Genomic DNA, 27,545 nt, shown 5'->3' with positions numbered 1-27,545 from the left:
GAAGAAGGAGGAGAAGTCTCAATAAGAATAATTTAGTGCCTCGTGTAATGAGCTTCCTTTCTTTTCGGTAGTTCACTGCAGTGTCTTATCACTTACCCCGTGATTGACTGAGTCCTCTTTTTCCTGCTCCTGCTAAACGGTGATTCGCCATCTGGCAGTCATCATTTCTTTTTTATCCTATATTCTTTTGTAATTAGAAAATAAATTACTTTTTTTTTATGAAGGAAGAAACATGTCTAGCATATTGCTTACAGATGACAGGCAGCATGGGCTTGATCTCTCTGAAATGGAAGAGAGGTCCCACCCCCAACCCTAATTGACATGTCAAGGAACGTGAGACATTTTTCTTGGCTGTGTGGGGAAATTGGGGGACATGAATAATGGGGGGAAGTATGTAGAAGGGAAACAGGGAAGAGTGAGGGAGGGGGCGTATGGGACAGAGACATGGGGATGTGGGGAAGTTTGTGAGAGAAGTGTGTGCGGGGGAGAAGGAGCAGGAGAGAGATATGACTTGGGATGGTCATAACAGGTAGATTGAGAATGACAGGGAAGGTGACATGGGGAAGGATATGAACAACAAGATATGCCATTGGCTGCTACTGGGGCAATTCAGACTTGGTGCAAGCAGGAACAACCCTATTGACACCTCACTGTGCCTCTCTTTCCTCTTCCACCCATTGTCTGCCCCTCGAAGCAGGGACAGTTTCTACAGTGCCTAGTGTGGTGGGTCCTCAGTTTGGGTGGGCTCCTTCAGGTGCTCCTATAATTCAAATAATAAGTAATAATAATAGTAACACTGCAATTGGTTAAACTGAGCTTGATTACACAATGGCTGAGTTCAGCGTCTATTGACTGGAAAGAGCACCCAACCTACTGTTGTTATCCTTACATGTTGTTTCCTCAGGCCTGGTACCCTCAAAATGTTCATGGCTTGAGGCCGCAGTTGAAATGCACCCTGGGTAACTCCCAGAAGGAATTGCTCCAAGATATTCTTAAGAGTTCACATTTATGGCATGTTGTATAATGAGAATCAAGGAAACGAGCAGAAAATATTTTTTTTAAAAAATTCTATTTTTAAACGTTCAGGATGGATCAATCCATTTTAATTGTCACCACAGTTTTCTCACTTCAGGGAAAATAGACACAGCTTTTTGCTGCAAAATGATGAACTTCTTGGGATAAATTCACAGTTTTGATCAGATGAGCCAGGGGTATTTCACAAATTTTGTATTTTTGCCTCAAAAGGCCAAATTTTCTAAAGAAAATAGCAAAAGTTAAGAGTAGACCTAACCTGGTACACCGCTACAGAGTTTAATTATACAGATTGTGGAAGAATCCATTTTTTTCAACTGGAGTTTTGAGAATGGAAAAATGTTTTTTTTTTTTAAATGCCCATTATTGGAATGACCCATAGGGGAGGAATGTAATTTGTCATGAGGCCCATCCCAGGCGTGCTCACACTGCGCTGTTTATGGGACAGAAAACATTCTTCAGTAAAAGAATCAGAATTCAGTCCAGGCAATCAACCAGAACATTTGCACTTCTGGTGGTGCCAGATGCAGAAAGGAAAGATGCACTCAGGTGCATCTAGCTACTTGACTAGAATACGGTATGCGATTCAGTTGTGTGAAAAACACCCAGTGGTTCCCTATGTATGTAGCTGACGATCCCAGCAGCCTAACTTCTCCTACTTCCTGGGGAGAGTTTCTTGCTCTATTTCCTTTACCTAAGTCACAACTAATTCTTGCTACATAGACAATCATAATAACCAACCTGTACTCCAATCTCCTTCTTCATTGCCCTCAGCAATGTGTGTGGTAGAGGCCAAAAAAGGACTGACACGTCAGTCTGCATTTGGTTCTCAGTTTGCACCAATCAGCTTTGAGCATGAACTTCCAAAAACAGAACCAGGGACTTAACAACAAAGTTAAATATATATACTGTACAGACAGTGTGTGTGTGTGTGTGGCCTGAAGGTATGGAGAGTAGGAAGCTTGCTACTACCATCTGTTGGTGAACAGGGGATCTTTGTCACATTTGGTGAACTTGGGGAACAGAGTTTCATTTGCACAAGTTTTCTACCCAGAATTCCTCCAAGTGATGTCACCAGAACTATATACAAACTCCAGATTGGAGGGGTAGTAGGAATGAAGTGAAATAGATATGGGGCAAGGAGTCTGTTGTGGCCCCAGTGCCAAGAGTGCAATGTATCACCGATCTCCATTAATGACTTTGCAAAAAGATGTGATGGAAGTGGCTACATGGTGAGGCAGTGCAGAGGTCAGCAATAGAGCTGAGTGTGGTGTACCCAGCACCAGCTGAGCTGAATAAAGTGGTGAGACAGATTAGGACAGGCCTGCCCGAGTGCACCTCAGGACTCTGCGATGCTACCCACTGATCCCCCAACTGTGTGTGGGGTGTAGTGGAGGGAGAAGTGGGGAAGTGATATGTTAAAGGGACACTTGTTGGAACAACTTCCAGATGTTCACACTGCGGGTGGGAAGCTGAATTAATGGACAAAGATACCACGGGGATATGTATTTTATAGAAATTTTTGTTTTGTATTTATAAGGGGGATGTGTATAAAACAAATATATGTGTGTGTGTCTGTGTGTGTGTGTTTGAGAAGGAGACATATTCTGTAAGCCCTTAGATCAGGCCCCCCAAGGACAAAGAATGAGGAAGCTGTGAGAGGCAGAGGCTGTACTTTTCACTGGTCTAATAAGGATGGAATTAGAGATGAGAGAATCAGTCCTCACTTTCCCTCATTCTCTAAACAGCATACTGTGTTGCTGTAGCAAGAAGCATCTGAAAGAGACAGAAGGAATATGAGTAACCGGAGAGCACCTAATTTTAGCGATCACCCCTTTTAGACAAAACAATATGCCTGCAAAATGAATAAACCTTCTTGGGACTAGTTTTATCAATGAAGCATGAGCATATGAAACACCAGTAAAGTAGTGCTATAAGGCAGGCATCAAGGTCTCAGACCATTTCATGTAACTCATGTAGCTCTGCTCCCTTTGTCTTCTCAGGTGTACAAGATAACCAAGGGGTGGGGGTGGGAGGCATAATTAGTTAATAAGACTCCTTCCCATTCTTACTCTTAATTACCATCTTGGCCAGAAGTGCTTATCTAGTGTGCACAACACAAGCACAAAAACACAATGTGCACAAATACCGCTCCTCTCCCCCCACAGCCTTCTTGCACTTCAGAAAGAACCTTACACTGTTTACTCAGGTCCCTTCCCACCCTTACAACTCGTCCAGGAGTGTTTGGGAGAGACTGTCATACTCCTTCGGGTTCACTACTTCTGTCGAGGATACTACAGAAAGCTGGTTCAGTCTTTTGTCAATAACAACTGGGGTGGGGTGTGGTGGAATACAGCACAAGTCACATCATGCAGTCCCATTCTCTATTATGGCTTTTCCAGGACTGCTCTCCGTTGCTGATCCTGGGTTGTATGAGCATCTGTAGTCTAAAATATTAGCTTTAATAATAATAATGCTTTTTACGCGGTACTCATTATCCAAAGATCTCAAAATTGGGTAAGTATCATGACCCCTATTTTGCAGATGAAGGAACTGAGCCACAGGGAGATAATATCACTTATCCAAAGTCACAAAGAATTCTTATTATTATTATGGTGATTCTTAGTCTTTGGGTAGCATGGAAATCATAGAAATGTGGGATTGGAAGGGCCAGTGATCACTATAATTCTGCTCCAAGGCAGAATTAAGTATCCCTAGACCATCCCTGACAGATGTCTGTCTAGTTCTTAAAAACCTCCAATGATGGGGATTCCACAACCTCCCTAGGCAAAGTGCTTAACTACCCGTATAGTTAGAAAGCTTTTCCCAATGTCTTACCCAAATCGCCCTTGCTGCAAACTAAGCCAATTACTTCTGGTTCTACCATTGGTGAACATGGAGAACAACCATCACCATCCTATTTATAACAGCCTTCTACATATTTGAAGATGTTATCATGTTCCTTCTCTGCCTTCTCTTCTCAAGTTATGGCCCAGGGCCCCATTACACTGGGTGCTGTACTAACAGAGGCAGAATCAGGAATAGAACCCAGGACTCCCGTTTCTTCACTTTTCAAGAGCATTGTTTATATTTAAAATTTTTTTAAAGGCATTTGATTGATGGCTCTGACGTTTGAAGTCCTATGGGTAGTCACTCAACCAATAGAACAGTACAAGTTTCCCACAGAGGGTATGTCTACACTGCCAAAACAGACTGACGACAGTGCGTCCCAGAGCCTGGGTCAACTGATTAGGGCTTGCATTATGGGGTTAAAAATAGCAGTGTGGATGTTTGGTCTTGGGCTGGGGACTGAGTTCTGAAACCCAGCAAAGGAGCTCTGGCTCCAGCCCTTGAGCCTGAGTCAGATGACTTGGGTTCTGAGACTCCCTGGCACAGGTCTTTTTTTTGCCATATAGACATACTGATATGGACCCAATAGTGTGTCTGAAGCCTGACCTCTAGGGGTGAAACAGGCTCCAACTCCATGTGTGCTCCAGGGCTGGATTGCCCATGGAAAATAACAGTGGGTGCTCAGCACCCATCGGCAGCCCCACGGCTCAGCTCCCCTCCCTCCCCACCGGTGCCTCCCACCCACCGGTGATCAGCTTTTCATCAGCATACAGGAGGCATGGGGAGGGACAGGGAAGAAGTGGGGGCAAGAAGAGGCATGGAGGGCAGAACAGGGTGGGAAGAGGCCGGACGGGGTGGGGGTTTAGGGGAAGGGGTGGAGTGGTGGTGGGGCCTGGGGTGGAGTGTGGATCGAGCATCCCCCGGAACACAGGAAGTCAGCACCTCTGGCCTGGTGAAATATGAAAGCACAGTTCAGTGTCCATGCCTGTTCAGTCCTTGGCTTCTGCACTGACACTGTCAACAAAATAATCCATTACAGACACTCGCGATGGCAGGTTTTGTGATGTTTACATTTGTCCTTAGGAGCTATCCTGAAACCCCAACTCCTTTAAAATAAGACACTGTACAGTAATGGCTCTCAGCCACTTCCATAATGATGCCTGATTCACACAGCTGACCTAGGGTCCATGTCTAATTAGTAATAACCTGAGCCATTTCTCCTGACTGGAGCTGGGCAAATAATTCACAATTAATAATTTATTGGATGAATGTTGCCTCTTTTACTGTTTGTGAATTATTCCTGGGCAGACTGTAGATTCTTCTCAAACTAATTGGTTATTTGAAATCATTTGCTGATGCAAGCAGTAGTTCTGGGTCTGTAACTCTTTCTCAGGAGCAGTCCATTGTGAGCATTCAGAATTCAAGGTGTTTTGGTTGGTTTTTATTGAACACATCTGTCAAATGGCATGTTTCTCTCCTCCTGGTAGGATGTGTATATTTTTAGTGCAATTACTGAATTTATTAATTCAGAATTCCCTTTCCACACATTCAAATGTGATGCTTCCTTGAACATTCTTCCTGGTGAATATGGTTAGTAGGATATTCATGGAAAACAGACTCAAAGGGTGTTCAAAGTCAATGAAAACAAATCCATTTCAAAATTCAAATGAGCATGGAATAATGTGTGTGTGTGTGCAAAATTTGCCCATTTCTACTCCAGTCTGCATGTTATTTTAAAAGGAATGAAAATGTTGCAATGTGTATAGATGAACCTCGTGTGGTATAAATGGGACGCAGCTGCGCCAAAATCCATGGAGCTGTGCCCATTTCCAGCAGGTGACAATCTGGCACAGAGAGGTTCATTTAGGTCCATATTGTGAGCCCATTTCTCATATTGGTGAGCACTTTCTCACATGAGCAGCCCCATCCACTGAAGTGTAAAGTTGCCAAATGATGATCCCAGTTGAAAACTAAGCAGGAAATCACATGCTGAGACAAACACAACCCCATTGTAACTCCACTTGCATCAGTGACTCTAGTCTAGGGTAGCCTACTGTATCAAATTACAGGATATGTCTGTGTGATGGCCACCATCTTGGCTAAGGTACTGGGGACGGTACCAGGGACACGCAGAGTTACAAACCTGAGTTGCAACACCTTTAGCTAAAAGTCTCTAACAGAGTCACCTCTTGTGTAGACTGGGCACAGAGAGGATCTGTCACACACTCACCAGTGAGATACGTACGCTTGTGTGTGCCAATCAACACAGTATTGTTTATGGCTCTAAGGACTTCAGTGGAGCTGCACCAGGAATGAATTCAGCTCATACTTGTCTTTGGTAGCAGGACCATGAAGGCGTAGGTTACTTATGCAGTAACAACCACAATGGACAGGAAGCAGTAAAGAAGATTCACAGAAAAAAAGCCTGATAATGAAAAACAGGGATCCAGCCCTGGTGTGGCGCCTCCAGATAAGTAGTTTAATTGCTAACCCGGAGTGCTGGAGGGAGGGGAAATCTAAGCTAAATTAAAAGATTAAAAAGATATTTTTTCATCAAGTGGCAAAATAGAAGGAATGGATGAGTCTGTCCAGGAGAAAATGAGCAGAAAAGAACTGTGAATGTTGTGAAAATACATCCATTAGGCCTGCCTTATCGAAACGTGCCTTTGCCAATGCATCCAGCCCTGTATTTCCATGGCAACAGGGCCTTGTCAACAGAGAAGAAAGTGTTTTTATCAGGGATGGGCCCAAACACGTAAAAGCCATTTCGATTTGGGGGCAGCGTGATCTTCTCTAATCAATACTGCACACATAATAATTACACTGGCCACTTTTTTCATAAATCTTCACTTTTTTCTTTCATTTCCTGCAGCTTGACATCACTGTGAACTGTAGCCAGGTTTAAATTTCCTGCTCCTTTTTATTCCCCACCTTGTCTCTATCTGCAACACACAGGTGCTTCGTGCAGTGGTATTACGATTTGTAACTCATTCAGTTTATAATGTCCTAACAGGTGGGATTAGCCTGAGTTGAAACATCTGCTGGTCTTCTAGGAATCATCCAGTAAGACTATCCACAAAGATACCATCCTAAATGCTGGTCATGGCACAGGCTGGAGGTACTAACCAAATGGAGGATCTAGAGTCTCTGCCTCTTGGATATATTTTCTGAGATGTTAAGACCAAGCTTCTAACAAATCTTGGCTCTCAAAGAACTTATGGGACTTTCTGTGAGAGTTACGATGTTAATTCTGCTGTCCTGGTCATATCAAGTGGAGCATCCTGCCTCCCTAAAGTCCTCCTGCAGTTTCAGTTAGATATCTCCTTCTTGGCTTCCTGTCTTAAACTGATGTGTGGCATTGCAGTTTGATAAACAACTACTGGGTTCTCATTAGAAGCTGTTGCATTTCAGTGGTTGCTCAAAGAGTGGGTGAGTGGGTGTATGTGTAGAGAGAGGATGTAAGAGATTTAGACATTGATCTTGATTTTCCATTAAAATTAGAGGTAACTAGATGTTTAAATCCCCTATATGGCTTTGAAAATCTCAACAATATTCCATAATATACTTTGGTATGAACGTTGCTGGAGAAATGTAGAATAAACATCTTTATATTCTATTATGATGAAAACTAGGCTTTAAGTAATGAACTCTTTTCTGCTTTGATATCATAATGTTTTACTTTGCCATTTGTGGAAAGCTTTAAAAGCATATTTAATCTCTAAATTCCCATGGAGAAGTATGATTTTATGAGCATAAGTAAAATCAGTTCTGCATTTTTAGATATTATAAATAGAGGAGGCAGAAGGAAACTATTTTTCCTCGCTGCATGGTGTTGTGTTTGAAAGGTACGTGAGGGTCAGAGGATGCAGAACTCGGGTGCTCACTGGGTTGTTTTTATATATTCAGTCAAGTGTTTGGCACCCAAATTAATTTCCTGGAACTGTAACTGAATGAGGGGCTTAGATCACTTGTTAGCTTTTCAGCATTCAGCACCATAGTAGAGGAAGGGAGCTAAAGGCGATATTAGCATTAGTATAATTTTAACATAAGTTAATGGCGTGCATTCAGATGGTGCCATTCATTAAGAAAAATCAAAAAGGTATTTACAAACTGATTTAACAACTTTGGGCCTGATTCACCCCCACTTACCCTGGTTTTATTTCAGCGTAAGATGATTGACTTCAGTGTAGTTACTCTTGATCTATTTAAATGAAAGACCAGAACCAGGCTCTGTACATACAGCACAGACTTCATCCACCTAGGATGGAATGCAGCAACTCTGTAATAGTGAATGATGATATTACACAACAGTTTAGGATAGGATGTAAATTAGATCCCAGCTGTGACATCTGTCTAGATATCATCAGTCTGTATGTATGTCTAATCATCTATCGGCCTGGCTGCCTAATCACTTGTCGTAGGTAGCTCCCTTTGATATAACTGGGGCAGACATGCTATCCTGATAGTGTCTGATCTTGCAAGCTGTGCAGGATTGGGCTGATTCACTACTTGGATGGGAGACTTTCAAGAAAGTCAAAGTGTTACTGCTATTTTGATTCTTCCAGAGATAGGTTCAGCTTGAGAACGGGGAGAAGGAAGGTTTAGGTCATTCCTTATTTTATCAGAATTCAGTTGTTCTCAGTGCAGAGACATACCCCTTTGTCTTGAGTGCTCTTTCTGTATCTCTGTCTGGTACAATGAAGCCCACGCTAAGAGATTTGACATTCTCCTGAGCATTTTGGGAACACCTGATGTTCTCTAACCACTGGCAAAATAATTAAGAAAGTGGGTCATGGGCTAGGAAAAAAAGAGGCTACCAGTATTTCTGGAGTGGATTCCACAGGAGCTACTTTCTTGAGTTGGTGACCAGACTCCTTCCCCTACAAAACGAGCTGAGTCTACTGGAACCTGTTCAGGTGCAATCATAGCCCCTGTGTGATCACCTGACAGAGGGGACTATTTTCTGCTTGGCTTCTCATTTATTTGAATGGGAAAGGTGGGTGGAGTGTGAACATTCAGCCAGAGTGCCTATCCTCCTTGATTTGCCCTCCTTTCTTTTCCCTGGTTTCTCTTTCCATTCTGTCTCTTTCTGTCTTCTTCTCTACTAGAGCAGCACCATAAATGAATGTAGGATTCAGTGACAGGACATGCAGAGAGGTAGAAGTGACTAACCTAACAAGACCCTCTCTTGCAAATAGTAGTAACAGTTGGACTAATGGAATGAATGAAGAAGAGATATCAGGGAGGTTATCTCAGGGGCTTGCTCCCCAGTTAAACCTGGATTCAGAAGCTATGCTAGGACTGAGCCTTCGCACTGATGGAGCCTGGCTGAGGCTGACAATTTCAGCCCAGCTGCCAAATAAAGGACCCAAGACTTGATGCTGAAACACCGATCTCCTGACTGGTTGAATAACGCCCAGCACAAATTCTGTTCCCACCTCTGACTTCTCCTTCAGGAGCATCATTAGCTATGGGGCAAGTTACATCCAGAGCTTGGTTTGCTCCTCCCCCTCCCCAGACTTTTCATAGGTCTATATACTCCATTATGTCTTCCATTTTTTGCTGCCATTCCCCAACCTCCACCCCTGCCTTTGTAGAATATAATATAATCATATATAATGTTCTATATGCTGACACAGCTTTGCCCTCCCCACTCCCGGCAAGGCTTTTGTCTGCCTTTAGGGTTTTGGGCTGAGCAGGGATATTAATTAGCTGCTATGCGTATGCTCGATTATTAGTACACAGGTTAAAGTCAACCTTGCCCACTAGACAACTGATTACAAAGAGCGGATGCTGATCCTGGGTATGGCAGAAATAGATGGGCATGCAGTAAATCTGCTCCTTGGAGAAGTGAACTGGGAACCAGGACTCCTGGGTTCTATTTCTGCCATCGAGTCACAGTGCAACGTGGAGAAAGTCACTTAACCTGTCTGCGCCTTGGTCCTAAGGATGAGAACCTCTCGGGAGTTTTTATGGGAATTAATGCATATCTGAAAAGCACTTTGGGATCCCTGAATGAAAGGAGCTAAATAAATGCAAAGTATTTTATTGTTTTATTATCTCCCCTATAGGCTAGAATGAGGACGCCTTGCTACTCACACAATTAGGTTTCTACAGCTGCAGCCTCTTAAGAAGTTAATATATGCTGCATCTTCACATCTAGGTATGGAGAGAGACCCCAGCCCTCCCACCCATCATTTACTTCTCTCCCCCTACCCCATGCTCTCTCTTGCATTAATAGCAGCGATGGCATTAAAGTAACTTTATCTCTTTGGCGCACACATATAAAAACTCAATGGCGGGTAGTATTATGAGGCTTATTGCTGAGTGCGTAATGACTGCATCTTTTTTGGATGAATGAATTCAGTGGGTGACAGGTATGTAATTCATGGCTTTGTAAAAAGCTTTGAGAGGAAGTGTATGAAAAGTACTATATAAATGCCAATACACTGCACACTTTAAAGACTGTGGGTTGAGTCATAGTCAGGGTAGGTTTGGGAGGAGGGGATCATAAATAGCAGAAGAACAGCAGGTTTCTCAGGGTAATGATGACTGGAGATTTATGCAGTGGTTGCTTAAATGTACCCACTCTATCTAGGTACTATATAGCCCTCGTTACTGGAGCATCTGAGTGCCTCACAAACATTAATGAATTTATCCTCACAACGCCGCATAAGCCAGGGAAGTATATTTCCTCGCTTTTACAGATGAGGAACTGAGGCAGAGAGAGTTTAAGTGACTTCTCTACTGAATGCACAGGAAGTATGTGCGAAAAAGTATGGATTGAACCCAGAGTTCCTGAGTTACGCCCCAGTACCTTAACCTCAAAAGTGTCCTTTCTGTCTGCCCCCATGTGAATGGATAGAGGTATAGCATGCCAAGACTTCCATTCTATACTACCCAACACAGCAAGGTGGTGGGGGAGGGATAGCTCAGTGGTTTGAGCATTGGTCTGCTAAACCCAGGGTTGTGAGTTCAATCCTTGAGGGGGGGGCCATTTAGGGAACTGGGGTAAATATCTGTCTGGGGATTGGCTCTGCTTTGAGCAGGGGGTTGGACTAGAGGACTTCCTGAGGTTCCTTCCAACCTTTATTTTTTTTTCTTTTTGGGGGGGAGGGATAGCTCAGATGGTTTAGAGCATTGGCCTGCTAAACCCAAGATTGTGAGTTCAATCCTTGAGGGGGCTATTTGGGGATTGGTCCTGCTTTGAGCGGTAGGTTGGACTAGATGATCTCCTGAGGTCCCTTCCAACCCTAATAATCTATGATTATATGCTCTATGATTCTATGAAATCTACAAATACCCCATTACATCAAAACAGAGTTGTTGTGGGGAACCTCTCCTCTCAAGGGTTAAGACTTATCCAGCCTTTTCCCTTCTGGACACACAGGGGCACAACTCCTTTGACTTCAATGAAGTTGCACTTGTGGATGCCAGTGTTTAATCTGAACCCCAGAGCCATAGGACTGAATGGACTAGCATCAATGAATTTGAAAGGATGGATTTGGCCAGTAAGGAATATGTCACAGGGATAATGGAAGGATATTTGCTGAGCCTGTGAATGTTCACGAGTGGCCAGCACTGCCATTAGTTATTTTGCTATGATATTTTGGAACTGCAATAATAACATTTATTAAGCCTGGAATTTTCAAAGGTTCAGAGGGAGTTAGGCACCAGTGGGATTCCTTTGGGCAACTTAGAAACTCCCACCCTAAATGTTCAGCACCAAACTAGCACCAGTGTTATTAAGATGACTCAATAGTCACAAAGTGCCTTCCAGGGAGAAATGTAGAACACTGGTACATTTTTGCATTGAGATGAGACTGAGCCAGAAAGTTTGGAGCCTGAGATAAACTTTCCCAAATGCCTTTCTGTGTGGGGATGGGGCTAGGGACATCGAATTTGGTTTGGCCCACTCTAGAGATAGAAGTCTCCTGTCACACTACTTTTAGGCTAGTGTAACTCTATTGTCTTGCTGTAGGTTTGTACATATGGAACAGCCAGCCAGCCAGTCATATGGACCTAGTTGGAGCTCGGCCTCGGTGGTGTTGCATCTGCAAGGAGCCTACATCTGTTTGGCTTTGCCTTGCTCCTGAAGACAGCACAATGGAGTGCCAGTCCTGGTTAGGACCCCTGGGAGTTACAGTCATACAAATAAAATAATACTTAACACAAGAGAAGGGATTCAATGGGGAGATCATGGTATGCAAATGGCTGTAATGAAATCTCACGAAGTCACGTCCTGCCTTTTATACACAACTCCGCGTGTAAGAAGGACGCCTCCCTACCTCTGCAGTGTGAGTGATGGGATGGAATGGGAAGGAGCGGGATTTATTTAGTTTGTCTGAGAACTGGAGTAGGTTAGATGGTCTAACTTTTAAAGGCGCATTGAAATAATGGCTATAAACAACGTACAGCCTAGAAACTAATTAAACAAAGAATCTAAATCACAGCAGAGTGAGTGAGAGTTTGGAGCTTTTACTTGTGATGGCTCTTGGTCTTTACAATAAAAGGGACAAAGCAACAAGTTGTTCTGCTTTAACACCCCTCCTCCCGCCCCATTTTATCTGAAGAAACTGTGATGACCTCTGCGGCGCAGGGAATGCTAATGGCAACAGAAGCGAGCAACCTACAGTACTGATATGGCCCCCATTACTTTGGTGTGGAGCTCCTCACAGTCTTTAATGTATTTACTCTCGCCTGTGAGGTAGGGCAGGGCTAGTATCCCATTTTACAGCTGGAACTGAAGCACAGAGTGACTGGGTCATCCTTTCTCTCCTAGCTGTCTAGATAGCTAGTCAATTGTAAATGTCAAGCAGTTTCCCAAGAGCTGGGAAGAGGAATGCAGAGAGCTGAGCTGCAGTGAGAGGTAGAAGGCAATGTGGGCTAATGGCTAGAGTAGGGAAAGAGCATTTGGACACTTGAGGTCTCTTCCTTGCTTTCTCACTGTGGCCCAGATTCAGCGGAGGTTGCTTAAGCACGTGCCTGCTTTTAAGCATGTGCTTAAAGTTAGGCATGTGCTTATGGACCTTGCTTCATGAGTGCCTGTGCGACCTCAGGCACCTCACTTAACCTCTATGTGCCTCAGTTTCCTCAATCTGTAAGGTTGGGGTAATGACATGACTTACCTCATTGTGAGGTCGTATGAGTTCTCAGATGACAGGCACTTTCTTATAGGCAGGGCTGGTACTAAGGATACCCGACAAGTCCTATTATAAGTCCCTGTTTTCTGTTGCTTATAACTTTGCCAAACTTTAACATTTAGGGCTGAAATTTTCCACACCAGGTGTCTCCCTCAGGCTTCTTTTTATTAATGAATTAATTATATTATGATGATTAGAATTTTTCAGCCAAAACAGTTTGCCTCTTTCTGAGAATGAGGCTAGGAAATAATATTTTATTTTGCTCATGTTAAAACATTCTGGCAACCTTTTCTTTGAGAAGCTCTAGCACCCCCATGCTTTGGAGCAGGAACTTAACATTTGGCAAGGCAGTGGCCTTTGCGTCAGAGATGTGCCTTTTGCCACCCCAGTGAAAAGTGATACAACTTTGAAAGACAACAGGGGCAGGCTGTATGAGAGCAACTGTGTTATCTGCTCTCCCTGTATTCAGCACAGTCCAGGCCTACGAACGAGCATGTTCCTTAGGGGACAAATTTTAACTTGGGCATGAATCTTTATTCTGCCCTGTCCCTCCCCCTTCCCCCGACCTTTCTGGTTTTGTAATCTCATTTCCTTTTACTCCTTCTCTTCCTCTTTTTCTACCTTTTTTTGTCTTTATCTTTCTTTTCTTTTCCTGCCCTCCCAGCTTTTCATTACTGTCATCTTTTTTCCCAGCCACTGAACCCTTGATGTTGTTCTAATTGACAGACAGGGTTTAAAAGCACATTCGAAGGCGCCTGTCTTTTTAAATAGACTCCTGTCTCATCAAAAGATGTACAGCAACATTCCATTAGAGCACATCATTTGAAAATAGATTGGGCTTTTAGCAACTGCAGTTGCATTTTTATAGTTAGGTTGTTCTGCTAGGTTCGCCTTCTCCCACTTCTCCCCCCACCCCCATTTTTTAAAAAAGACATTAAAGAAATCTTAAGGATTACTTTTTGTTTGTTTGGGGTTTTCTTCTATAAACCTCTCAGGTGCTTATGCATTCAGTTCAGTTTTCACAGTTAAGACACGGATGTTTTGAACTGAACATGATGATGCAAAATACACAAGCACTGAAAACAATGAGGTAATGACTGGGAAAAAAATTAGCCTTCCTCCCTGGCCCCTTGGCTGGTTGGCAGGAATGTCCTCGTGGACCGATAACATTTTTTTTTTAATTAGGACTAAATCATGGCTTTTGCCACAGACCTGTGCAATAGGCAATCTGTTGCTGCACACTCCCTGAAGTGGGCCCCAGGGAGTAGACTGTGACTTTTCAGAGTTTCCCTCTTCTCCAGGCTGAACAAACCCACTCTGCACCAGCCCTATACCTGGTGCAGTGTACTTCCCCCAGTGGCCTTGTCTAAGCATTTGGAGTCAGAGCCAAAGATCCATCATCCACTCCTTTTCTGCCCCTTTTCTGCCCACATGTGTAGTGGAGAGACAGAGGCCCCGTGGAGTCTGCTTTGTCCCCTGCACTGCTACTCATGTTTAAGGTTGCTGGCCCAGGGGATTAAGGGTGCACCTTAACCTCCCTTACTCCCCTGTGCAGGCACATAGGACAGCCATGATCTGGTCCTTCTTTATGAAATTGATACACTTAATCTCTCTATCCATACCAGGAGCAGGACACAACTGCTGGTACTGCCATAATATAAAGGAGGTTCTGTTGATGTTTTCCTTCCAGCTGCTGGATCAGTGGAGATTCTAGGTCAGAAGGGATATGGCTGGCTTCTGGTAGACAGTTGGATAGGTGTATAGGTCGGGGAGGAATTGAGGTTCTCATTTGCTGGGAGAGTGCTTTTGGTCAAGGGGACTAGGTGAGTTTCTGGCAGCAGGGTGGGGGGAGCCAGTGGGTGTCTGTTTCAGGAGAGATTAACAAGGAAGATTTCTAGCAGGTGCCAGGTGGGGGTGTCCTTTGGTTAGGAAGATTGGGAGGGTTTCCAGATGGTGGAGAGGAGCTGGAGCCATCAGCAGAGCCAGTCTTAGGGCCAGGCAAACTTTGCGATCACCCGGGAATGGAAAGCTCTTTTGCCTGTGGAATGTTCTCAGCTGCGGGGTGTGGCAGCAGCCAAGCAGCCTTGTAGTTTTTCAGCAGGAGATGTAGAAGGGAGGACAGTGTGGGAGCATCAGTGGGAGTCTTCTGGTTGGGGAGAAGTGAGGGAAGGCATTAAAGAACCAAGAGTTCCTTTCAGTAGTCCCTCCCTCTATCGTCTCCTGGGCAATTCTTATAGATATAGATAGATAGATATAGATACACACACACACACACTTATTGAATATTTGCACACTGTCATAGCATATTTGTATTCTGAACTTAATACAAGTTAAGGATGGAAAATCTCTCTTAGGATATCCAATCCCTTCCCTTGCAGATGTAACCCTATCAAAAGCTGTTCTACATAATGATAATTACAGTACTCGTGAAATTGTGAGGCTCAGCTGGTACCCGTGCCATGACAAGCACTGATACTTGATAAAAGCATCAGTTTTGAAGTGCATTTACCCACTGTTATACAAGTAGTATTTTAGCCAGTCACAACTAAGACAACATGACAATTATCCTCCCGCAACCAGTAAAACCCTTATTGCTGCTGTAAGTGTCTAGTAACAGCTGGAGAGAGATGGCCTCAAGCTATGCAGTATGGACCTGGATCCCAACTTTCCTCCGAATTCAGAGGTGCTCAGAGCTGAGGTTTTAGTTTGGGCCCCATGACACAGATGTGATCAGACACAAAGCTGGAATTCAGATCTGAATTTTCTCCAAGTTTAGGGATGTTTACAGCAGACGTCTGGTGTGCACCCATCTCTACAAACAGGGCACTCAGACCTTCTTCTAGGTGCTGGAAATCACTTGAAACCCTCCACCAAGACTCCTGCCCAGGTCCCCAAACCCACCCAGTCCCCCTCTGATTAGTTCATTTTGCAGAGCAGGTGGTCCTTGGGATAATCGCTTATTTGTCTTTCCTCCTTCGACGCCCCCAAACACTCACATCACAATAACCCTCCCTCTGACCATGGACAGGGCTCCTCCGAGATCTGCTCCCTGTTTCCTCCGAGCTTCAGCCAGAGGGGTCGGTAGAGCGTGACACAAGGTACTCCCTCCACCCTGGGGGGCTGAGCAAGCTGCCTCTGATTCCCTCCTACTCCCCTCTAGTCTATGGAGCTAAAGAAATCAGCCCTTTTCTATATCCACCACTGATCAGTAGCTGGAATGTAATCAAACCCCCCACCTCCACCCGGCTATTCATTCTAGCTGTGCTGCTATTAAGTCCAAGAAAGAGGCAGCCGCAGCACATTCCAGCCCCGGCTTGGGAAGAGCTCAGTGCTCCTTTCTTGCTATCCATGTTCTGGTTTCTTGAGTAATAGCGATAATCTGTCGCTTTGTTGCATCCTCACAATAAATGACTTCTGAGATTGATTAAAACCTCTCAGCTCGGCTCCGGCTCTGCATCGATTTTAGCTGCTGCTTCTTGCTTTGTGTACAACACATCATAGAAATCAGAGATGGAAAAGACCTATTAGGTCCCATCTAGTTCAACCCCCCTGGGGGCCCAGTAGAGGATTGTTCCCTGCACTGTATTCTCCACTGATCTCTCTGGTCCAGTTTTAAATGGCTCAGGAGATAGCACTGCCAACTCTTCCCTTGAGAGACCCCTCCACAGCCAACTATAGATCTCAGTGTGAAAAGGAGACTGGCTTCCCAAAACTCAGCCTTTGCTCTTTACCCTTAGCTACAATATAGCCACTTTAAATTCACACCCTCCCTTATTCCAGATTAACGTTCACGTGCCGGCAAGACATAATACTCAGACACGTGAATAGGAGGGAGCCTTAACAGGAGTCAGGGGAATCTTGAAAAGGAGAAATCTTGACATGTGCATCAGCACGGGACCTGGTGTATTTCACACTCCCAGGACTTGCGTCTCTCCTCCCTTGCACCTTGTTTCATCACTGATACATGGGCTAAGTGTGTGTAAAACACTACCCAATCAGAACTGGTTATTCCTTCATTTCACACCTTTTTAGCCCTTACCCTCATGGGCATAGTTTGGGGGTGGGGGGCAGCCTTGGACAGGCATGGAATTTGTCCCCCCCCCATGCGCAGCCCCATTGCCTGACTGGAGCTGCCCTCCCCCCCAATATAGAAGTCAAATTATGCCTTTTCTCACCCTCCCTATGGTGCAGCTTCTTATCACTACTCCAGCACTGCCAATAGCCAGAAAGATGGCTTCCCCCTCACCCCCAGGAATCAATGTGCGTAAGAGGAATCCCCAGATGACATAAAACTGGCATAACAATTCTATGACATCGTCTCTCCCAACCGCTGCAATAGGGGGCATGATCCAGCAATCCTTCCTGCGGCCATGGAGAACAGGAATAACTTATAGCAGCACTGAGATGTCTCTAAATTGCCCCAGGGGAATGGATCAGAGGTAGGGAGAAAGCCTAATGGTGGCTTACAATCACCTTTTCACCCCTCCACCCCAAGCTGTGCCAAGCCCAGCTCTGGCATAGCCCAGGATCCAGCCCATTTTGCACAGATATAAACAACGACACAAGGGGCAGGGCAGTGGAGAATCAGACCCTTAGTTTCTGCTTCCCTTTCCAGGAATAAGGAGGTTCTTTGGACTTGGACACCTTGCAGGACCTGTCCCTTTTCTGCCAGACTGTAAAATGAGAGCAGACTTTGTCTCCCATCATGCCCACCTCACTCGCCCCAGGCTGTAGAAAGGTGGGGCGGGGAGCTCATATTATGGGGAGAGACAGAAGCCACCTAGGAAGGGGTAAGTGGTCTCAGCTGAGCAATCAGTATTTGCATGGAGTAGGGCAGTGGGTGGAGAACGCGCAGATGAGCACCATCCCAAGGCTATTTATTCATCTCTTTTTTAGACTAATACTCAGACCTTCACGCTTGCTGTGCTTGCTCCCTTTCCAGCGCTGATGTATTAAAATCAGCTCCTGTGTGTGCAGAAATAGAAGCGGGGGAAGGAAAAAAGAACATGTTCCCAGCATGTTAATCCTTCCTGTGATGTGTGTGATTTATGTTTCAGCAGCACCCACTAGCCCCACCGTTACAACAGCCCCTTTCCCTCAGATCTGCCCACAGTGAACTGTTCTGCGCACCATTGCAATTCCTTTAAATGGCAACTGCAGACTAGCACCGGTTTTCTCAAAGGCAGCACATTCTTACCTTAATGAATGAATTAATTTATGCCATTCTTCGCTTTTATAGGGACATCTGCTCAGCTGACTCCAGCCATTTTACAAGCCTGTTCACAGATGCCAGAGGGAGGGATCACTCAGAGAGTTTATTTAAATGCTTCCCCCCTCCAGTTGCTTTTACCCCATGAGGCTATCCACAAAGGCAGAGAAGACTCAGTGGAAACACACACATCTTGAGACTAATTCTGCTTTCAATTACACCCCTTCGGCTACAATGACTTCAGTAGAGTTACTCCTGATTTACACCACTAGCAATGTGAGAGCAGAAACGTGCCCCGTGTAAGTGTGCGTGCGTGCAAACCATGATGTTTTGGGGGTTGGTCCTGCTTTGAGCAGAGGGTTGGACTAGATGACCTCCTGAGGTCCCTTCTAACCCTGACATTCTATGATTCTATGGTTTTAGATTGATTTCGGTGAATCAGAAAATGCTATTTGAAGCTGGTTTGTGTTTTTCCCCTCAATCACGAGCATAAATGTATATGGCTTAGTGGTTAGACCCAATTCTAAGTTAGGAGACTTAGGTTCTAGTTCTGACTCTTCCAGTGTCACTCAACCATACCATGACAGTAGTAGTAGGTTGTAATCCACTGTCTGGACCAGCTCTAGAGGAGGAGAAGACACATACTTTACCAGTGTGTTTCACTGATATTTGCTGACAGCAGTGGAATGATGAGATTGAGGAACCTTGGATTCCATTCCAGTCTCTGGAGGGGAGTGTTCACTAGCGGTCACAAACATTTCTGCCTGTTCCTCTCAAACCTGATCCCTTTGACTCCAGCCTGTCCCTGTCCTATCACTTCCTTACTCCTCACTGCTTGACTCAGTCCCCTTCTCCTTGCCTACCCAGTCTCAGTCTCCATCTCTGATGTTTCTCATCCAGTCCTACTCTCCTTGACCACTCAGTCCTAATCTCCCTCTCTGGGCTCCCTGTCCAAGTATCAGCCTCCCCTACACTCCCAGTCTCGGTATCCTTGCCCAGTTCCCTCCCCTTGTCCCGACTCATTGTCCCCAGTCTCTTTGCCCAGCCAGTTGCAGTTATCGCTTCCTGGTTCTTCATCCAATCTGTCTCCCCACCTCCCTTGGCTCCGAGTCCCAGTTTCACATGGTTCCTTGTCCCAATCTGCTCCTTTCCCTTCCCCAAGTTTGGGTCTTGTCCCCTCTGCATTTGAATCAGACAGATGCCTCTACACTGCCTGAGCACCAGCGGGGGGCGGGGTGGGGAAGGGTGAGCTGAGAACACAGGAGAGAAAGACTTCCTGATCTCACTTCCAATGCATGGCCCCACCCCAGCCCAGAGAGGCCAGGATCAGCAATGACAACAGAAGAGTCCAGCTTCACTCTGGGGATGGCACATGTCAAGCTAGTCAGAACTCAGAGCTGACAGGCTGGAGCATGCTCAGAGAGTATGGAATCATCCAAGATTTTAGCAGCTAAACTCTAAGCACTTTACTGAGTATTTGAGTATGTAGATTTTGGAAAGGCTTAAAACAGTGTCAAATTTGGGTACATTTTCACAGGAACAGCAAAAGGCACATCCATGACACAAAGGTCACCTCCCTGCCAAATTTCAAGTTCTTTCTCCAAAGCAATGGAGGTGCTAGGGTTTCTGAAAGAAAAAGTTGCCTGGAATGTTTTTTTAATGGCAAAACAACATGTTTTGCCTAGGTTCAGCTTGGAAATGGCTGAACTCTTTTGGCTGCAACTTTCCAAAAAATTCAGCCAGAGGTAGACACCCAGCATGTAAAATTTCATCCCAAATGCTTGAAGTTTGACAAAGTTAAAAGCCCCTGAACAAATTTAAAAGTGTTGGCCAACTTGTACAAGGGGTGGGTACTACTAGCCCCTCTTTGTAATGAGCCTAGTGTCTAGAGAGGTTAAAGGTTTATTAGATCATCAGGTCTGTCCCCTGCAATGCTGAGATGCAGTACCTAGGGAGAGGAGGTCATTGCTTCTAGCTAGGACTACTGGTATTTTCATGACATTCATGAGATTACAGTTTCGCTATGAACACACATTGGAGGCTAACACTTTGCACAGAATGTCCTAGCCTGACAGTAACACATTTACTATCCATTTAAACAAAAGGGAAAGCCAATGCTGCTATTTTTAAGTGTTTGTCCTAGTATGAAAAATAATAATATAGTGGGTTTGGCTGGAGTTTTTTCCCTTTCATCCGCATGACTCTAAAGCACCTTCAGCTTAAGAAATTAAATTTGACAGGTGATTAGTCCATAATGTGGTGCAATCTTTTCAGGTATTGGAAAGAAAAATGGAAACTGGCTGAGATATTTAACTTTGAAATGTCTGTTTCGCAGGTGGCGGAAAGGAACTTTGATGTCTTGTCATCGGGTGCTATGTAATGCACAGGGCAGACTTATCCCAGCCCTCAAATAGATATGTAAATAACACATTCTGGAGTGGTTACAATGGGAAAAGGGCTGAATCAGGAAGGTCAAATCTAGAAGCTGATCTGCATCTCATGAGCTGTGGGCTCACATATGCAGTCCATGATTGTTCCATTATAAGAATGGGCTGGAACCATAAAGTCTGAATCTGAACTTCCCTGGCTGATCTCTAGCTTCAGATTAAAAAAGGGAAGCCACCCATGGGGTGTATGTTGCTATGTAACTGTTGTCATCTTGTTTTCTATGCACTGCCCCATTACATTTCAGGGGGCAGGGTTGTGACACACACACACACACACACACACACACCTCGTGTTCTCTCTCACACATGGAGACTTTTCTTGTGCACACTTTTTGGTTTATTGTTTCTCTTGATCCACAAGTCATTCAGGCTGACAATTGCTCTTTGTCTAGGGAGAAACACATAATCCAAATATCACAGAAGATCCATTTTGTGGTTTAGTTGAAAAAGACCAGATCAGACCTTTAGAAGAGCTCTGAATCCTTAACTCCTCTCCATTGGCTAATGTGACACAAATCAGGGGAAAAAAAGAAAAGAAAACAGGCTTTGTTTACCACTGAGATATATTCCCCTCTCCTACCTATTCACCAACATTCCCCAGCCATAATCCCTGCCCCCTTTTCTAATGTGTCTTTTGCTATAAAAGCCCACAAGAAGCCATGCTGTAGGGAAGGGGTAGGCAACCTATGGCATGCGTGCCAAAGGCAGCACGTGAGCTGATTTTCAGTGGCACTCACACTGCCCGGGTCCTGGCTACCAGTCTGGAGGGGCTCTGCATTTTAATTTAAGTTTAAATGAAGCTTTTAAAACATTTTTAAAACCTTATTTACTTTACATACAACAATAGTTTAGTTCTATATTATAGACTTATAGAAAGAGACCTTCTAAAAAGGTTAAAATGTATGAGTAGCACACGAAACTTTAAACCAGAGTGAATAAATGAAGACTCGGCCCACCACTTCTGAAAGGTTGCCGACCCCTGCTGTAGGGTAAGGAAGGACTGTCTGAGCTGAGGACTTACAGCTGCTATATTCCAGAAAAACTCCAAAAGGGACTGAGCAACTGCCCTAATCAGTCACCTACAATGGGATGAGACACTCTGAGCCTTATTACCACTGGGCTTGACAATCTGAGCAGGTGTTCACTTTGCATACGGTACATTTACCAGCAGTACTGTTCGCCTGAAGAGCAGACAAAAGAAAAGCTGTTGCTGAAAGGCTTTGAATTGCTTGGGAGAGGGGAAAAGACATTCAGGCTGGGTTTTAACCTGTCACAGGTGTAAAACATTAGCTCTTAACAAACCCTGTACCTCAGAGTGAGGTAGAGAGGTGCCTAGTTCATCTGGGAGCTAACATTTTTCACCTGTAGGTCACAAGGTATCTTCTTCAATGCCCACCCGCCTAAGGAGAGGAAAGTTATAAATTGGATTCTCTGAGACTAATCTATTGCTTTTTAGGGGGCCTGTGGAGTGGGTATTGCATCTTGAGTAGATTAATGCTCATATTAAACAGCTGGGATGTGAGGGGATAATCTTTCCAGGTCTCTTTAACTTTTACTGGATCCCAATAGTTCTTTTTCTACCATTAGAAATCCTCCTTCAAGATAATAAAGGGAGAGCTTCTGCCCCAAAATATCCCAGTGAAGTGACTCAAATGTTATCTTGATGTCCCCAATGACTGTAGGTTGCAATGGCTAGTTTAATAGGACTTGTTTTTGCCTATTTCTCCTCAGCAAAACAGACAGATGGTTCTGAGTATATTGCTATGCCTAGAAATTCTTGGCTGGATTCCCCACATGAGTAATAATGTAGCATCACTCACTTGCCACTCCAGTGCTAGATTAGAAGGGAAAAATCACAGGGAGGTACTAAGGGGAAAAGGAAAACACACTCCAGAGAACTACAAGGTGGGGGAATATGTTAATGGCAAGAGAAGGTAGGTAGGGTCTTTTCTCAGGCAGCCCCAGCTGGTTTCATTGTAGAGGGGTGTGTGTGTGTGTGAGAGAGAGAGAGAGAGAAAATAATAAATAAACCTCATGTGCAGGCTTTTTTTTTTCCTTTTTACAAATGCCATTAAAAGAGGGGAGTGCAAAGCAGCTTAGAGCTGACATTTCAAGGAGTGGGTGGGGGTAAAAATAATGCCAGGTAAACAGGATAATTTCTACCTTCCCCCTACCTCTAGCCTGTGTGAGGGATAGATAATGGCAGCAAGAGAAAGCAAAGACTACTGTGGAATTTAGCTCTAAAAAAAAAAAAAGAGAGAGAGCGAGAGAGCAAACAAGCAACTGCATGTGCTTCTGAGGCGTCTCTGCTTTGAACCTTATCAACAGGGACTGTACAATGTGGTTCTCTTTCTCCCTCTCCCTCTCGTCTCCTAACTTTTGAAGCAAAACACTTACGTGCAAGGAATGTTGGAGCATTTGACAGCCGGGAAGATAGTGGAGCAAGCCAAAGAGTAGGGAGGAGGGGGCTGCTTGCTTTTCTTTAATCAAAAAAAGAAGAAAGTGGAGGAAGAAAACAGTGGTGGGATTTTTTTTTCCTTCCTTAACAAGCCTCAAGAGCATGGCCTGTGTTGAGTCAAGTGGATAGTTAGAGGAGAAGGGCTGTCAATAGGATCTTGCTGCTGCTCTTCTTTTAAAAAAAAAAGAGAGAGAGAGAGAGAGAGAGAGTAAGCAAGCAGAAGAGAAGGGCTGTTGTGATAGTTGCTCTCCAGTCACAAAATCCTTTGCCTGCACACTCCCTGCCAGGAGACACTATTTTTCAGGGAGTGTCTCTCATACCTGTGTCTTCTAAAGAGGGTTACCTGTGTGGCATTTCTGGTGAGGGTGGATAGTATGTGAATTTCTTGCTACCCGTGTCACGTGCTTGGTTTTCCATATAACCCTTAGTGACAGGCACTCTTGTGGGTACTATGAGGTATCTAACTTGGCAGGGGTTAGGAGTTATGCATGCAGAGACCAGAAGTTCCAGCAAAGTGGTAGGTGCTCTTTGGGTGCTGAGCAATTTTGAAAACCAGGTGTCTAAAGGGGAGCGCTCTTGAAAATCTGTCCCCCAGTTCCTATTAACAAGAAAGGATGATTTCATACACTACATTTTACACGGGCATTAGCAAGAGTTGTGTGAATTAGAGAGAAGCCCAAACGAACAGCTCAGATTTGAATGTGCCTGAACTTTGAGCAAATTTGGAACCAAATCTGAACTTGGCAGATGGTCCCCATCTATATAATGGGTAAACCAAAAATGTGACCTAAATATCCTTAAACTTTGCAGGCGCATGGATTTGAACTCAGTGGTGCAAGATCCTCTATACTGTGTATAAGTCTCTGGCAACCCCCTTTCACTGTCCCTATCCTCTTGTATGGTCCCCAGCTCCATTGCTGTGGCTGTAGTTGTGTATCTCCTTTGGAATGCATTTCAGATAGGAATACAGAATGAAAGGAGCCTCACCAAAGATGCCAACTGTTCCTCTAAAAGACTTCGTACCTGCACTTATTGGGGGATGAGGGGAATAAGTAATAGATGCCTTCCTGAGTAACTCATATTTTGGAGGAGAACAGGGGCCATATCCTTTGATAACATTCCCCTTTGTAAGTGACTGGCTTGCTATTTATGCCAGAGTTGCTAGTTCTGAAAAAGCAAGCTGCTGTCTGGGGCAGATGTTAGATAGACAAGTGGGTGTGCATCCTTCTTGTATCCAGCTTTAAATTCATGCAAACTCTCAGACTTTCAACTTCTTTCCCCCCCTAACAACTCAAAAACTAGTCGGCTGCAGAAACTGCGACATGCTGGCTGCAACGAGGGTGTGAAACACAGGGTGCTGGCCAAAGATTACTCTTCATTTTCTGGCCCCAGCCATCTGCATGTGTGTTCCAAAAGGTCATCAGTCACATGGCAGGGGTCACTATCCAACGTACAGTCACACCAGCCAGCTACCACAGATGTCTGAATCAGCTACTGGGCTCCTACCATTATTATTAGATGTGTGTAGAGCAGATAAAACTACCTAGAACTAGACTAGCAGACTGCAAGGGACAGACAAAACTGTTGATGCTAAGACAACAGAACCTGCCTCTACAAGATTACACTCTGCACTTTACGGCAGATATGTCGCACAGATGGGATCTTAACTCAAATGCAGGATGGTGTGGGAGATGTGGTCTGTAAGGAGGTCACCGTAAGATCCTGGGAAAAAGAACTGAGGGATTTGAAGGAGCAGAGAGAAGATATTTGGAACAATGAGAGGTGCCAGGTGGTTGTTGTGAAGAGGCTTCCTTATCTGGCTGTGCTTGCTGGTAGCTCACAAAGGCAGGTTTTGCTCAGAAAGGAGTGAGGAAAATGTTTCCAGCCCTTCAGTGGGTAACCGGCTCCTGGAGCCTGTTGGGTCATTTGGAGTCTGTTTCTGGTATCCCAGCTTTCACTCAAGCTGTATTCCCAAAATGATGTTAATGGCTATAGGGAATACAAGAGTGGAGAGTATACAGCAGAAGGACAGTAAAGGCATGTTTTGTGTGTTACAATCAATCATCATAAATGTAAAAGTAGAAGGAGGAAGATAAGGAGACAAACCAGGAAGGAAAGCGATCCAGTAAAAGGAGAGTACTAGTAAGGTGTCTGCCCAGGATGGATGTCAGACTGAGCCCCTTTCAGAACCTCACCCTGACCCTCATCTCAGTGGGGCCTGTTTTTCTGTTCTGCTTTTTCACTGGGCTCAGCCACTTGGTGGGGATGTCAAATCGCTGCTGTTTTATTCAGATTTTCAGACAAATCCCCCTGGCCGTGGCCTTTACTGTTGATGATTTGCACTGGCATAGATGGCTCCTGTACGATCTGGTACTAATTGAACTAGTGCCTCATCCAGCTGCTATCCCAGCATTTCCGCACCCTGTGCTGAACACCTTACGATACCGAACGTCTCCTCTATATCCAAAAGCTAAACCCAGAACAGTAGCTACCTTGGCATGAGAGAAGCCATGACTTCCAGACTCACTCTGTCTGCTCTAGATCACTTACTTTTCCAGCCAACTGGGCAAAAATGCATACCTCCTCCCGAGGAAATGTTGCTACTGTTACAACACTCCAGCAGAAGTATGCCCAAATCACATCCCGGCCTGCTGTTTTGCCGTTGACTGTAGGTTTAACGCCTTCACTGCCAGATGCTCACCACAACTGCTGTGCTACTGTCATACTATTAACATTCCATTGAAACCAATGGACTGTTAGAAGGTACTTAGAACATCTGGCAGCATAATAGGTGTGTTCTAATGGGACATCCCTGAAACATTAGCAGCACAGCAGGTGTGTGCAACATGGATGCACCTGGAATATTCTGCAGCAGGCAGTAGCTTACTTGCTAGAACAACCCCAGAGCACCCAGGAGTTTAAAAGAAATATCCGAATCCCATGTATATGGAATGTTTGGCAGCAGCCCAGGTTTGCTCTACCTGTATGTACTGTACTTTGGTGGCATGCCAATCCCCTTCCACTTGGGTGCACCTGGTATGTTCACTAGCACAGCAGGTACATTCTACCTTACGTGTATCTAAAATAGTAGGCGTTTTCTATCTGGACATACTGTGCATGGAAAATTCAGCAGTATAGCAGGTGCATTCTGCCAAGATGCACCTGGAAAGTCTGGCTAAGTGATTAAAAGAATCGTTAGATTCTGCTTGTTATAAAATTGCATGTTCTGTCACGTTTTTATTTTCCCAGTAAATAAAGTCTAAATGGAAATAATAATTTGCAGCTGTAATTTTGTAACAAACAATTCTGTGTGCAATAGGAATATCCTTGACTTATATTGTCAGTAAATGGAGGGGGAAGTGCAAGGTCACACTTAAAATGACTTGTCTCTAGATAAGGATTCAAACACTAAATTAACACAAATTCATTTTTTCAGAATGGCTGTGTCTCTAGTATAAATTCACCATATGCACCTGCCTGTAGGACCAGTTCAGACCAGAAGTGCGAGAACGTGTGTTACTCAGAGCTGTGTATGACTCAGCTCATATTTGCTTCACCAGGACATGTGTGAAATCAAAGATTTTCACAAGTGTTTCTGAATTTGGCCCTGGTGAGGTGGTGGTGAAAATGGTTGTTCATGCAGAGAGATACCCTTATATTTACAAGAAGAAGATAGTTTTCTGTCTGCAGAAAGTGTTGAAACTAGATAGGGAAGCAAACACCAGGGGCATTACTGGTTGTATAAATAAACTCTCCTTCCAACACCTTAAAATATGTAGAAGTAACACGTAGCAAAGTGTGAATATTATTAATAATCATATTTAACACTTACTATAGTGCTTTGTCTTTTTTTCAAAGGGACCTTAAATACATTCATTAATCTGCTTATACCAAATCACCTGCACATCTTGAGTGTGTTGTGATAGGAGCCAAAAGCCCCAGGGCCTTCTTTCACCTCATGAAAAGAGATCAAAAGTCATCAGCTATAATGGACGTATCTTTTGCTTTTAGGAAAGGGTTTGGGTTAGATTTGTGTTACAGCTGACTAATGACTGGGATCTCAGTCCATGAGGTCACAGGTGATACCTGCTCAATCCAAACCTTTGCCATGTACCTTCTTTCTTCAGAGCGCCTGTTTCACAAACTTTGGGCCTGGTTCTCCACTGCCTTGCACCTTGTGTAGTCATTTATCTCTTCGCCCAATGGGTGTAAAATGCCACCATTGCCCCAACTTCTCACCCCTCGATCTCTACAGCTATAGGGCCTTATTTTCTACTATCTTGTCCCTCATTAGCATGCACATATACATACATTTGAACTGTACAGGTCAAATATTTAATCACACTAATACCTCAAAATGATTTGAGTCAAGTTCTCAACAAATACTTTTTTTTGCACTATTTGTC

The 27,545-nt window shown here is 44.3% G+C and overlaps 1 long non-coding RNA gene across 1 annotated transcript; it reads right to left on the bottom strand.

Annotated features, from left to right (window-relative positions):
- On the bottom strand, nucleotides 1-25,863 carry LOC123373625. The gene is made up of 3 exons (XR_006580787.1): nucleotides 25,690-25,863; nucleotides 647-760; nucleotides 1-184 (listed from the first exon to the last, which is right to left on the bottom strand). It is a non-coding gene; the product is annotated as an uncharacterized LOC123373625 (long non-coding RNA).
- Between the last annotated feature and the right edge of the window lie 1,682 nt (nucleotides 25,864-27,545).

This window comes from Mauremys mutica, chromosome 7, assembly GCF_020497125.1.
Source record: "Mauremys mutica isolate MM-2020 ecotype Southern chromosome 7, ASM2049712v1, whole genome shotgun sequence".
Lineage (NCBI taxonomy): Eukaryota > Metazoa > Chordata > Testudines > Geoemydidae > Mauremys > Mauremys mutica.
The sequence above is the reverse complement of the archived record's forward strand: the minus strand, read 5'-3'. Positions and strand labels throughout refer to the sequence as shown.